This window comes from Ambystoma mexicanum, chromosome 14 (assembly GCF_040938575.1).
Source record: "Ambystoma mexicanum isolate Mex_15411 chromosome 14, UKY_AmexF1_1, whole genome shotgun sequence".
Taxonomy (NCBI): Eukaryota; Metazoa; Chordata; class Amphibia; order Caudata; family Ambystomatidae; genus Ambystoma; species Ambystoma mexicanum.
In genome coordinates, this window is record NC_090940.1 from 644,587,212 (window position 1) to 644,601,779 (window position 14,568).

A 14,568-nucleotide genomic window follows, 5' to 3' on the forward strand; every position below is an offset into this window, starting at 1 on the left:
ACATTGGCAATGATGGAGGAATGGGTTCCAGAATGCTTAGGAGAAGAAGTAAGATCTGAGCCACACGGCCTATTCCAAGCATTGCCATTATTCTGTGCTGTGACTCGTAAACCAGATCTCACATTGGCAATGACGGAAGAACAGGTTCCAGAATGCTTAGAGGAAGAAGTAAGATCTGAGCCACATGGCCTATTCCAAGCATTGCCATTATTCTGTGCTGTGACTCGTAAACCAGATCTCACATTGGCAATGATGGAGAAACGGGTTCCAGAATGATTAGCGGAATAAGTAAGATCTGAGCCACATGGCCTATTCCAAGCATTGCCATTATTCTGTGCTGTGACTCGTAAACCAGATCTCACATTGGCAATGATGGAGGAATGGGTTCCAGAATGCTTAGGGGAAGAAGTAAGATCTGAGCCACACGGCCTATTCCAAGCACTGCCATTATTCTGTGCTGTGACTCGTAAACCAGATCTCACATTGGCAATGGCAGAAGAACAGGTTCCAGAATGCTTAGAGGAAGAAGTAAGATCTGAGCCACATGGCCTATTCCAAGCATTGCCATTATTCTGTGCTGTGACTCGTAAACCAGATCTCACATCGGCAATGATGGAAGAACAGGTTCCAGAATGCTTAGGGGAAAAAGTAAGATCTGAGCCACACAGCCTTTTCCAAGCATTGCCATTATTCTGTGCTGTGACTCGTGAACCAGATCTCACATTGGCAATGACGGAAGAACAGGTTCCAGAATGCTTAGAGGAAGAAGTAAGATCTGAGCCACACGGCCTATTCCAAGCATTGCCATTATTCTGTGCTATGACTCGTAAACCAGATCTCACATTGGCAATGATGGAAGAACAGGTTCCAGAATGCTTAGGGGAATAAGTAAGATCTGAGCCACACGGCCTATTCCAAGCATTGCCATTATTCTGTGCTGTGACTCGTAAACCAGATCTCACATTGGCAATGACGGAAGAACAGGTTCCAGAATGCTTAGAGGAAGAAGTAAGATCTGAGCCACACGGCCTATTCCAAGCATTGCCAATATTCTGTGCTGTGACTCGTAAACCAGATCTCACATTGGCAATGATGGAGAAACGGGTTCCAGAATGATTAGCGGAATAAGTAAGATCTGAGCCACATGGCCTATTCCAAGCATTGCCATTATTCTGTGCTGTGACTCGTAAACCAGATCTCACATTGGCCATGATGGAGGAATGGGTTCCAGAATGCTTAGGGGAAGAAGTAAGATCTGAGCCACACGGCCTATTGCAAGCACTGCCATTATTCTGTGCTGTGACTCGTAAACCAGATCTCACATTGGCAATGGCGGAAGAACAGGTTCCAGAATGCTTAGAGGAAGAAGTAAGATCTGAGCCACATGGCCTATTCCAAGCATTGCCATTATTCTGTGCTGTGACTCGTAAACCAGATCTCACATTGGCAATGATGGAAGAACAGGTTCCAGAATGCTTAGGGGAAAAAGTAAGATCTGAGCCACACAGCCTTTTCCAAGCATTGCCATTATTCTGTGCTGTGACTCGTAAACCAGATCTCACATTGGCAATGACGGGAGAACAAGTTCCAGAATGCTTAGGGGAAGAAGTAAGATCTGAGCCACACGGCCTATTCCAAGCATTGCCATTATTCTGTGCTATGACTCGTAAACCAGATCTCACATTGGCAATGATGGAAGAACAGGTTCCAGAATGCTTAGGGGAATAAGTAAGATCTGAGCCACACGGCCTATTCCAAGCATTGCCATTATTCTGTGATGTGACTCGTAAACCAGATCTCACATTGGCAATGACGGAAGAACAGGTTCCAGAATGCTTAGGGGAAGAAGTAAGATCTGAGCCACACGGCCTATTCCAAGCATTGCCATTATTCTGTGCTATGACTCGTAAACCAGATCTCACATTAGCAATGACGGAAGAACAGGTTCCAGAATGCTTAGGGGAAGAAGGAAGATCTGAGCCACACGGCCTATTCCAAGCATTGCCATTATTCTGTGCTGTGACTCATACACCAGATCTCACATTGTCAATGATGGAGAAATGGGTTCCAGAATGATCAGGGGAATAAGTAAGATCTGAGCCACATGGCCTATTCCAAGCATTGCCATTATTCTGTGCTGTGACTCGTAAACCAGATCTCACATTGGCAATGATGGAGGAATGGGTTCCAGAATGCTTAGGGGAAGAAGTAAAATCTGAGCCACACAGCCTATTCCAAGCATTGACATTATTCTGTGCTGTGACTCGTAAACCAGATCTCGCATTGGCAATGACGGAAGAACAGGTTCCAGAATGCTTAGAGGAAGAAGTAAGATCTGAGCCACATGGCCTATTCCAAGCATTGCCATTATTCTGTGCTGTGACTCGTAAACCAGATCTCACATTGGCAATGATGGAAGAACAGGTTCCAGAATGCTTAGGGGAAAAAGTAAGATCTGAGCCACACAGCCTTTTCCAAGCATTGCCATTATTCTGTGCTGTGACTCGTAAACCAGATCTCACATTGGCAATGACGGGAGAACAAGTTCCAGAATGCTTAGGGGAAGAAGTAAGATCTGAGCCACACGGCCTATTCCAAGCATTGCCATTATTCTGTGCTATGACTCGTAAACCAGATCTCACATTGGCAATGATGGAAGAACAGGTTCCAGAATGCTTAGGGGAATAAGTAAGATCTGAGCCACACGGCCTATTCCAAGCATTGCCATTATTCTGTGCTGTGACTCGTAAACCAGATCTCACATTGGCAATGACGGAAGAACAGGTTCCAGAATGCTTAGGGGAAGAAGTAAGATCTGAGCCACACGGCCTATTCCAAGCATTGCCATTATTCTGTGCTGTGACTCGTAAACCAGATCTCACATTGGCAATGACGGAAGAACAGGTTCCAGAATGCTTAGGGGAAGAAGGAAGATCTGAGCCACACAGCCTATTCCAAGCATTGCCATTATTCTGTGCTGTGACTCATACACCAGATCTCACATTGTCAATGATGGAGGAACGGGTTCCAGAATGCTTAGGGGAAGAAGTAAGATCAGAGCCACACGGCCTATTCCAAGCATTGCCATTATTCTGTGCTGTGACTCGTAAACCTGATCTCACATTGGCAATGATGGAGGAACGGGTTCCAGAATGCTTAGGGGAAGAAGTAAGATCTGAGCCACATGGCCTATTCCAAGCATTGCCATTATTCTGTGCTGTGACTAGTAAACCGGATCTCAAATTGGCAATAATGGAGGAACGGGTTCCAGAATGCTTAGGGGAAGAAGTAAGATCTGAGCCACATGGCCTATTCCAAGCATTGCCATTATTCTGTGCTGTGACTCGTAAACCAGAACTCACATTGGAAATGACGGAAGAACAGGTTCTAGAATGCTTAGGGGAAGAAGTAAGATCTGAGCCACATGGCCTATTCCAAGCATTGCCATTATTCTGTGCTGTGACTCGTACACCAGATCTCACATTGTCAATGATGGAGAAATGGGTTCCAGAATGATCAGGGGAATAAGTAAGATCTGAGCCACATGGCCTATTCCAAGCATTGCCATTATGCTGTGCTGTGACTCGTAAACCAGATCTCACATTAGCAATGATGAAGGAACGGGTTCCAGAATGCTTAGGGGAAGAAGTAAGATCAGAGCCACACAGCCTATTCCAAGCATTGCCATTATTCTGTGCTGTGACTCGTAAACCAAATCTCACATTGGCAATGATGGAGGAACGGGTTCCAGAATGCTTAGGGGAAGAAGTAAGATCTGACCCACATGGCCTATTCCAAGCATTGCCATTATTCTGTGCTGTGACTCGTAAACCAGATCTCACATTGGCAATGATGGAGGAACGGGTTCCAGAATGCTTAGGGGAAGAAGTAAGATCTGAGCTACACGTGCATGTCCCAAGCATTGCCATTATTCTGTGCTGTGACTCGTAAACCAGATTTCACATTAGAAATGACGGAAGAACAGGTTCTAGAATGCTTAGGCGAAGAAGGAAGATCTGAGCCACACGGCCTATTCCAAGCATTGCCATTATTCTGTGCTGTGACTCGTAAACCAGATCTCACATTGGCAATGACGGAAGAACAGGTTCCAGAATGCTTAGAGGAAGAAGTAAGATCTGAGCCACACGGCCTATTCCAAGCATTGCCAATATTCTGTGCTGTGACTCGTAAACCAGATCTCACATTGGCAATGATGGAGAAACGGGTTCCAGAATGATTAGCGGAATAAGTAAGATCTGAGCCACATGGCCTATTCCAAGCATTGCCATTATTCTGTGCTGTGACTCGTAAACCAGATCTCACATTGGCCATGATGGAGGAATGGGTTCCAGAATGCTTAGGGGAAGAAGTAAGATCTGAGCCACACGGCCTATTGCAAGCACTGCCATTATTCTGTGCTGTGACTCGTAAACCAGATCTCACATTGGCAATGGCGGAAGAACAGGTTCCAGAATGCTTAGAGGAAGAAGTAAGATCTGAGCCACATGGCCTATTCCAAGCATTGCCATTATTCTGTGCTGTGACTCGTAAACCAGATCTCACATTGGCAATGATGGAAGAACAGGTTCCAGAATGCTTAGGGGAAAAAGTAAGATCTGAGCCACACAGCCTTTTCCAAGCATTGCCATTATTCTGTGCTGTGACTCGTAAACCAGATCTCACATTGGCAATGACGGGAGAACAAGTTCCAGAATGCTTAGGGGAAGAAGTAAGATCTGAGCCACACGGCCTATTCCAAGCATTGCCATTATTCTGTGCTATGACTCGTAAACCAGATCTCACATTGGCAATGATGGAAGAACAGGTTCCAGAATGCTTAGGGGAATAAGTAAGATCTGAGCCACACGGCCTATTCCAAGCATTGCCATTATTCTGTGATGTGACTCGTAAACCAGATCTCACATTGGCAATGACGGAAGAACAGGTTCCAGAATGCTTAGGGGAAGAAGTAAGATCTGAGCCACACGGCCTATTCCAAGCATTGCCATTATTCTGTGCTATGACTCGTAAACCAGATCTCACATTAGCAATGACGGAAGAACAGGTTCCAGAATGCTTAGGGGAAGAAGGAAGATCTGAGCCACACGGCCTATTCCAAGCATTGCCATTATTCTGTGCTGTGACTCATACACCAGATCTCACATTGTCAATGATGGAGAAATGGGTTCCAGAATGATCAGGGGAATAAGTAAGATCTGAGCCACATGGCCTATTCCAAGCATTGCCATTATTCTGTGCTGTGACTCGTAAACCAGATCTCACATTGGCAATGATGGAGGAATGGGTTCCAGAATGCTTAGGGGAAGAAGTAAAATCTGAGCCACACAGCCTATTCCAAGCATTGACATTATTCTGTGCTGTGACTCGTAAACCAGATCTCGCATTGGCAATGACGGAAGAACAGGTTCCAGAATGCTTAGAGGAAGAAGTAAGATCTGAGCCACATGGCCTATTCCAAGCATTGCCATTATTCTGTGCTGTGACTCGTAAACCAGATCTCACATTGGCAATGATGGAAGAACAGGTTCCAGAATTCTTAGGGGAAAAAGTAAGATCTGAGCCACACAGCCTTTTCCAAGCATTGCCATTATTCTGTGCTGTGACTCGTAAACCAGATCTCACATTGGCAATGACGGGAGAACAAGTTCCAGAATGCTTAGGGGAAGAAGTAAGATCTGAGCCACACGGCCTATTCCAAGCATTGCCATTATTCTGTGCTATGACTCGTAAACCAGATCTCACATTGGCAATGATGGAAGAACAGGTTCCAGAATGCTTAGGGGAATAAGTAAGATCTGAGCCACACGGCCTATTCCAAGCATTGCCATTATTCTGTGCTGTGACTCGTAAACCAGATCTCACATTGGCAATGACGGAAGAACAGGTTCCAGAATGCTTAGGGGAAGAAGTAAGATCTGAGCCACACGGCCTATTCCAAGCATTGCCATTATTCTGTGCTGTGACTCGTAAACCAGATCTCACATTGGCAATGACGGAAGAACAGGTTCCAGAATGCTTAGGGGAAGAAGGAAGATCTGAGCCACACAGCCTATTCCAAGCATTGCCATTATTCTGTGCTGTGACTCATACACCAGATCTCACATTGTCAATGATGGAGGAACGGGTTCCAGAATGCTTAGGGGAAGAAGTAAGATCAGAGCCACACGGCCTATTCCAAGCATTGCCATTATTCTGTGCTGTGACTCGTAAACCTGATCTCACATTGGCAATGATGGAGGAACGGGTTCCAGAATGCTTAGGGGAAGAAGTAAGATCTGAGCCACATGGCCTATTCCAAGCATTGCCATTATTCTGTGCTGTGACTAGTAAACCGGATCTCAAATTGGCAATAATGGAGGAACGGGTTCCAGAATGCTTAGGGGAAGAAGTAAGATCTGAGCCACATGGCCTATTCCAAGCATTGCCATTATTCTGTGCTGTGACTCGTAAACCAGAACTCACATTGGAAATGACGGAAGAACAGGTTCTAGAATGCTTAGGGGAAGAAGTAAGATCTGAGCCACATGGCCTATTCCAAGCATTGCCATTATTCTGTGCTGTGACTCGTACACCAGATCTCACATTGTCAATGATGGAGAAATGGGTTCCAGAATGATCAGGGGAATAAGTAAGATCTGAGCCACATGGCCTATTCCAAGCATTGCCATTATGCTGTGCTGTGACTCGTAAACCAGATCTCACATTAGCAATGATGAAGGAACGGGTTCCAGAATGCTTAGGGGAAGAAGTAAGATCAGAGCCACACAGCCTATTCCAAGCATTGCCATTATTCTGTGCTGTGACTCGTAAACCAAATCTCACATTGGCAATGATGGAGGAACGGGTTCCAGAATGCTTAGGGGAAGAAGTAAGATCTGACCCACATGGCCTATTCCAAGCATTGCCATTATTCTGTGCTGTGACTCGTAAACCAGATCTCACATTGGCAATGATGGAGGAACGGGTTCCAGAATGCTTAGGGGAAGAAGTAAGATCTGAGCTACACGTGCATGTCCCATGCATTGCCATTATTCTGTGCTGTGACTCGTAAACCAGATTTCACATTAGAAATGACGGAAGAACAGGTTCTAGAATGCTTAGGCGAAGAAGGAAGATCTGAGCCACACGGCCTATTCCAATCATTGCCATTATTCTGTGCTGTGACTCGTAAACCAGATCTCACATTGGCAATGACGGAAGAACAGGTTCCAGAATGCTTAGGGGAAGAAGGAAGATCTGAGCCACACGGCCTATTCCAAGCATTGCCATTCCATGCTGTGACTCGTAAACCAGATATCAAATTGGCAATGACGGAAGAACAGGTTCCAGAATGCTTAGGGGAAGAAGGAAGATCTGAGCCACAAAGCCTATTCCAAGCATTGCCATTCCATGCTGTGACTCTTACACCAGATCTCACATTGGCAATGATGGAGAAACGGGTTCCAGAATGATTAGGGGAATAAGTAAGATCTGAGCCACATGGCCTATTCCAAGCATTGCCATTATTCTGTGCTGTGACTCGTAAACCAGATCTCACATTGGCAATGATGGAGGAAATGGTCCCAGAATGCTTAGGGGAAGAAGTAAGATCTGAGCCACACAGCCTATTTCAAGCATTGCCATTATTCTGTGCTGTGACTCGTAAACAAGATCTCTCATTGGCAATTATGGAGGAACGGGTTCCAGAATGCTTAGTGGAAGAAGTAAGATCTGAGCCACACGGCCTATTCCAAGCATTGCCATTATTCTGTGACTCGTAAACCAGATCTCACATTGGCAATGATGGAGGAACGGGTTCCAGAATGCTTAGGGGAAGAAGTAAGATCTGAGCCACACGGCCTATTCCAAGCATTGCCATTCCCTGCTGTGACTCGTAAACCAGATCTCACATTGGCAATGTTGGAGGAACGGGTTCCAGAATGCTTAGGGGAAGAAGTAAGATCTGAGCCACACGGCCCATTCCAAGCATTTCCATTATTCTGTGCTGTGACTCGTAAACCAGATCTCACATTGGCAATGATGGAGGAACGGGTTCCAGAATGCTTAGGGGAAGAAGTAAGATCTGAGCCACACGGCCCCTTCCAAGCATTTCCATTATTCTGTGCTGTGACTCGTAAACCAGATCTCACATTGGTAATGACGGAAGAACGGGTTCCAGAATGCTTAGGGGAAGAAGGAAGATCTGAGCCACACAGCCTATTCCAAGCATTGCCATTATTCTGTGCTGTGACTCGTAAACCAGATCTCACATTGGCAATGATGGAGGAACGGGTTCCAGAATGATTAGGGGAAGAAGTAAGATCTGAGCCAAACTGCCTATTCCAAGCATTGCCATTATTCTGTGCTGTGACTCGTAAACCAGATCTCACATTGGCAATGATGGAGGAACGGGTTCCAGAATGCTTAGGGGAAGAAGTAAGATCTGAGCCACATGGGCTATTCCAAGCACTGCCATTTCCTGCTGTGACTCGTAAACCAGATCTCACATTGGCAATGATGGAGGAACGGGTTCCAGAATGCTTAGGGGAAGAAGTAAGATCTGAGCCACACGGCCTATTCCAAGCATTGCCATTATTCTGTGCTGTGACTCGTAAACCAGATCTCACATTGGCGATGATGGAGGAACGGGTTCCAGAATGCTTAGGGGAAGAAGTAAGATCTGAGCCAAACTGCCTATTTACCCCGTACTCTCCAGTGTGAGGGTAGTTGGCAACGTATTAACGTACTTAATTGTGCAGGCAGCAACGCACTCCATCTGTAACATTTCACAAGGTCTGTGTTACATTCTTAAAGGGGAGCCTGAAGTCATAAACAAAAATGGTGCAACACCAGTGAGTGAAGACTACAAGTGGCACTGATTTGATGGTCTGGTCAGCAATTGTCCAAGGCGTATGTTGGAAGTGCTTTCTGGGATCGTGAGGGTGGTGAATGGGAGTCTCATCTCATTTGTACATTCAGTACTCATTGGCCTAGGGCACTCCTGAAGTGCACTGCACACTCTTCTACAGTACATGAGTGTAGGATGTGAACTCGAGCAAGGGTCAAGGTTGTCATTACTGAACATGGGATGAATACATCCTAACATGACATCACTTACATCATAACATCATTCAATATCATTACTATTGCAGGCATATCCGCCGCTACCTTTACTCATGACACCTGCCTGGAATCCTGGACAGCACAGGACGCAGCATTCAGTGAGGCCCACATGCGGGCCAGGGCGTGCATTGAACATGCGTTTGGGCTACTAAATGCACATTTCCGGTGCCTCTGGAGAGGGCTCTCTCATGTACAACCCAGAGAAAGTGGACAAGATTGTCATCTTGTGGCGTATGTCAAACCTTGTCTTTCGGTGAAACATACCATGGCGCGTCCCATGATGACTGGCTAAATCGTCATGTGGTAGCCACTTTGGGACTGCCTAAGCGCACCCTGGTGCAGCATGCTTGCCATGCATGTGCTTAGTGGATTGCTTCCTGACATGTATCCAGTGTTGGGCCTGTTGGCATGTTATTTGTGGGTCTAATTATGGTTACAATTGTAACCTTTATACATTACACAAATTACAAAAATACCATAATATAAGAAATTCTTAAAAATACACTTGGAAAAAGAAACTCCACATCGAGATCATCCCACAAAAGAACGATCATAATTACAAAAGATTTATAAATAAGAACAACTTGTTCTTACTATAAAGTGCCACGTGTAACTATAACATTAATTATGCTGCGTGGTTCAAGGACACCACCGCTAACAGCTCATGATCCCTCTACATTGCTGATCACATCTAATCAACTCATGATATGGATCACATTTATACACATATGTTATGATTTAGAGAAATTCAGTCTATGAATGGTCACATACAACTATAAGCTGATGTATTCAACATGCACAAGAACAGAGAATCACCCTTTTCCTAATCTTAAGTCTAGGTATTTTTGATTTCCATCGCTCTCCTTTTGTTGGGAGATTTGCAAAATAAATCTTTGAAGAAAGCGATTAGCGCCTACGGCTAACCAAGTTATATTACTGACATAATTCTTGACCATAGTGCCTCTGAGCAAACAGCGCTAGGGGAGTGAACGCATTTCTCAAAAAGCACTTATCGTTTCTTCGCCAATTTAGGATCATTTATTATTAAATGGCGTAAAGTTTCTTCGCAGTTGTTTTTGCAGATTCTGCATTATGTAGTCACCTCGCGGTATATGTAGTTTCTGGCCAAGAGCTTCCATAGTATGTAACATGTTAAAACAAAATCTTGAAATCCACATTCTGGACCCAGGTGAAGGAAGTTCTTTAACATATGCCATGGGTGATTGTAAGCCTGGAAAGGCCTCCACAGACGCCTTGTACAGCGTTAAGTTCATCATTTTTTTCTAATTATTTATATTTTCCTGCTCCTTTAATTTCTTAATTAGCAGTGAAGGGATTTCTCTAAGTCAAGATTTGTACAATACATGTTTCGCAATAACGTATCAAATTTCTTGGTAAATTCTGTCACAGCGAAGTCCTCTCCTTCTTCCAATGCGTGATTTAGGACATGAAAGAGGGTATTGGGTCCTCCCGACAGTATCTTGCCATATAAACGTGATGTTTTCCTTAGCACTGTGTATCTCCATGAGAATAAGCCAAATTTGAGTCTAATCATTGCCATTGGAACTAAAGTGTAAATGCAGTACTGTCGCCACAAAGAACCATCCAACCATCCAGCTAGGGTGACCAGACAGAAAAAAACCGGGACAGACCATAGACTTAGAAGTAGGACTAAAGTAAACAAAAATAAAACTGTAGTCCTACTATTATGTCGCTGGTCTGTTGTGGAGGGTGGTGGGGGTGTGCTCACAGGCATACTCCTCTCATTGGTTGGAGAAGAGGGGCCAGGGGAAGGGGGGAGGGGGGGAAATGAGGATGTGAAAAGCATTCACTCCCCCATTCACGCACAGGAAGTGTTACGCCAGGTCCGATTTTGGGATTTCAAAATCGGGTCCCAGCGAAAACCGAGACCGTATGATATGATGGGTTGTTTATAACATGCTTAATACCCAGAGGTTTCTAAGCGTGGACCTGGGGATCGAACCCGTGTTGCTCCATGTTGTCTTGCTTCCAAGGCGAAAACGTTGCCCCAGAGCTATCCTCTCGTAGCCCCTAGCCTTCCGAACCCGGGACGGGGTTTATAAAATTGGAAAACTCCCCGGTCCCCGGGATGGAGATCGATTTCCCAGGACTGTCCCTGGAAAACTGGGACGTCTGGTCACCCTACCTCCAGGACATTTAACCAGTTCAGCTCAATGTCGTTTAATAACTCTAAACCACATGCAATGCTTGCAGGGACCTTTAAGAAATTCAATCAAAGGGAGCAAAATGAAAGAACAGTGTTCCATTCAAATTATTTTAATTTGTGTCAGAAACAGTTTGGTTTACGCCTCTATACTGTCTTTAATTGTGGCTGGGTTATTTTTGTTCATAATGGTAGACCAAAGGTATAACAGGCTATTCACTTCCTCAATCTTGGTATCTTTAATTAACCATGTAAATGTAGTCTTTTCCCGCATTTTCCTAAAGGAAATTCTTTTTCGTTTTTTAAAATGTATTTCTAATTCGTTAATGTCTGCATATTTTCCAAAATAATTCAGGCATCTTTGGAGACCAATAGGCGTCTTATCCAGCAGGATAACATCGTCGCGATAGGTTAGCCACCCAATTCTAGATAGGAACAGGTCATGTCTGTATAGTGCCTCCTTCATATCCAGCCTCCTGTTGGAATGTCTGTAGGGTAGCCCATGGTCTGGCATGCATTGGGACTTCATGGGACACAGGGTAACTAGCTATTGAGGTTTGCAATGGACTGGCAATCTCGCTGCTGCTCCGGGTTATATAACTCCCAACATGTACAGTAATGGTTTGCTACATTGACAGCTTCACATTTCTCACAGCTAGACCTCTTTTTTGGGTGTCACGTGGGGTCCACATCACTTGCCCCATGGAATCAGGGTTGGGTTGGGGTGTAAGATTGTCACGGGCATGTCAGGAAGGGCCTGAGATTAGAGGCGTGGCCACTAAGCTAAATGGAGAAAGGCACGCAAGAAGCTGGACTACAAGGAGTCCTGTAGACAAGAAAGGATAGACAACAGAGGCTGTAAACAAAAAGGGGCAGGGAATACAAAGATACAAACACGCTGGGTTCCCTCTTGGAGTGTACGCAGAATGGGGAAAGAGTGTTCTACAGACCTTTGGAGACTCCAGCCTTCTGCAGAGATTGCTATTACAGAGGCCCACTTTGAATTCTCATGGCTGGGAGCTACAGCAGTGGGTGTCTGTACCTGAACCCTAAGGCACGGACAAGGTAACAGTACTCACAAGACTGAAGCCTGTACAGGTCCAGCAGGAACCGAACAATGACTGCTTCCTGAAACAGGAACCAGCACACTGTAAATAAACAATGGCACAAAGTACAACACTGAAACGCGACAAGGGAAGGGGCAGAGATTGCCTGCTGGAGTCCAACAGTCAAACTCTGTACATAGGATTTACATAAAACACAAGTGAAGACAAGAACAGAAATATCCAGGGAAAAGGAAGTCAAAGCGAGCAAGGTTCAGAACAGAGAACCGGATGAAAGGAAGGGCAGAAACCTAATATCTAAATGCAGGGATTGGCGACCGGAAACTGGACACGGGAATCAAGAACAGTAACTCAGGGCTGGAAAGACAAGAGTAGGCTAGCAGAGGGAAAGGAAACAGTATAACTGAAGTGGAAAAGGAAAGGGGAGGACTGAAGACTCAAGGAAGACAAGGACAGGAATCATGAACAGAGGGCTGCAGGCAAGGAAGAGAGCAAGGAAGCAGTAGCCAGGAAACAGAGGGCTCTAAATAAGAAAGAGAGAAAGGGGGCTGTAGCCAGGGAACAGAGGGCTGCAAACAAGGAAGCAGGGCTGCAGTATGGAAGGCACCGAGGTGCAGGGAAAAGGCAGGGGAGAGAGGGCTGAGAAGCAGGGCAGCAAGGCAGGAAGCACAGGACACAACAAATATCCAAGGAACAGGGCAACAAAGGGCTGGCAGAAAGCTCAATGCAGGAGGCCTGTGCTCCTGCAGACAGCTGCTTAAATACTGAGCTGCCCTGTGCTGAAGTAGGCTAATTAGCAGCACCTGGAGCAGGACACCTGAATGTAATTGGCCTCCGCCCTCTCTAGTCCTGGTAAAGCGAAAGCTGCACTGTTCTCTAAGGCTTCTGGGGATTGTAGTGCTTGAACTGCTGTATAGGAATAGCCAGGAAATGGGAACTGCCACAAGGTGCATTATGGGACATGTAGTTTGTAAAAGTAAATACGAAAGTTGCAAATCCTTGTAAACGGAAAGTAAAGTCAATAATATGAATAGGTGGGTGTGGCCAGCGAGTGAGCGATGAGGACGTGACTCGTTGGTGCTCCCGCGGCCGCCTGAAAAATCCTGTAATATCCTGCGTTACGAAAAGGTGAAATCGCTAAGAAACGATAAATTACGGCAGCGGAACATCATAGCAGCACCTAGCCGTGAAAAGGGCCGAATCCACGCCGGAAAACGCAAGATATCGGCGTTGGAAACTGTAAGAATGTATCGTGCGGCCCCAACCAAGAAGGCCACCTCCGAGTCGCGATGAACTAAAACGAAGACAAGCTGGCCAGCTGTGAATCCCAATCGCCGGAGCAGATGCGGTGCTAAATACCCTCGGAGCAGCCGGCGACATACAAACCACAGACCCCGCACAACAGTGGACCATATCCTGTTGCTGTTGCCGAGGGAGGTCGCCTGAGGAGGAAATAATCGAGAACTTTGTGCAATACGGGAACGGAACCATCTTGGCGACGCGAGGGGAGAATTGAGCAGGCAAGTTGGCCTTCCTTGATACGGAAGTGTATACGAACGACGTACATCAAGCTATTAAGATAAACCTCACCAAAAATGAGGTAATACCTCGATCAACTCATTGGTGAACAGAACCATACTGTACCTCAGGGAGACCACTACCGCTTAAGACTCTTGAGACTACAACACTGTAAACGAGCTACAAGATCACGGTAGAGGCCCGAGATAAGGCGCAGAAAAACGGCTCCTCCAGACAGGCAATAAACGACCCACCCAAAGCAACACCATGGGCAAGGAAAGGAACAAGAAAACCTCAACCCAATGCACCATGGACCAATACGCCACAAGCATAACCACGGCACTAAGCACCGAGGACTCGAGAGTAACCCCCTCCCCGCCAAAGGAACCAGAGGAACCACTCTCATTAAAGGATGTGATGGCTGCCATCGAAAACTCACGTGCCTCGGTGGAGCAGAAGATGGACACCATCTCCACCGAAGTCTCCTTCCTCCGCCATGACCTCCAGAAACTCTCATCCCTCTGGACCGGGGAAACGGAACAACGAATCTCCGGAGTGGAGGATGACCTGAGCGGGGTGCACCAACAACTCGCGCAAATGTTGAACCGACTCAAAACCCTGGAGGCCCGAGTCGATGAGGGAGAGGGAAGGTCCCGCCGCAATAACATTCGCATCCTG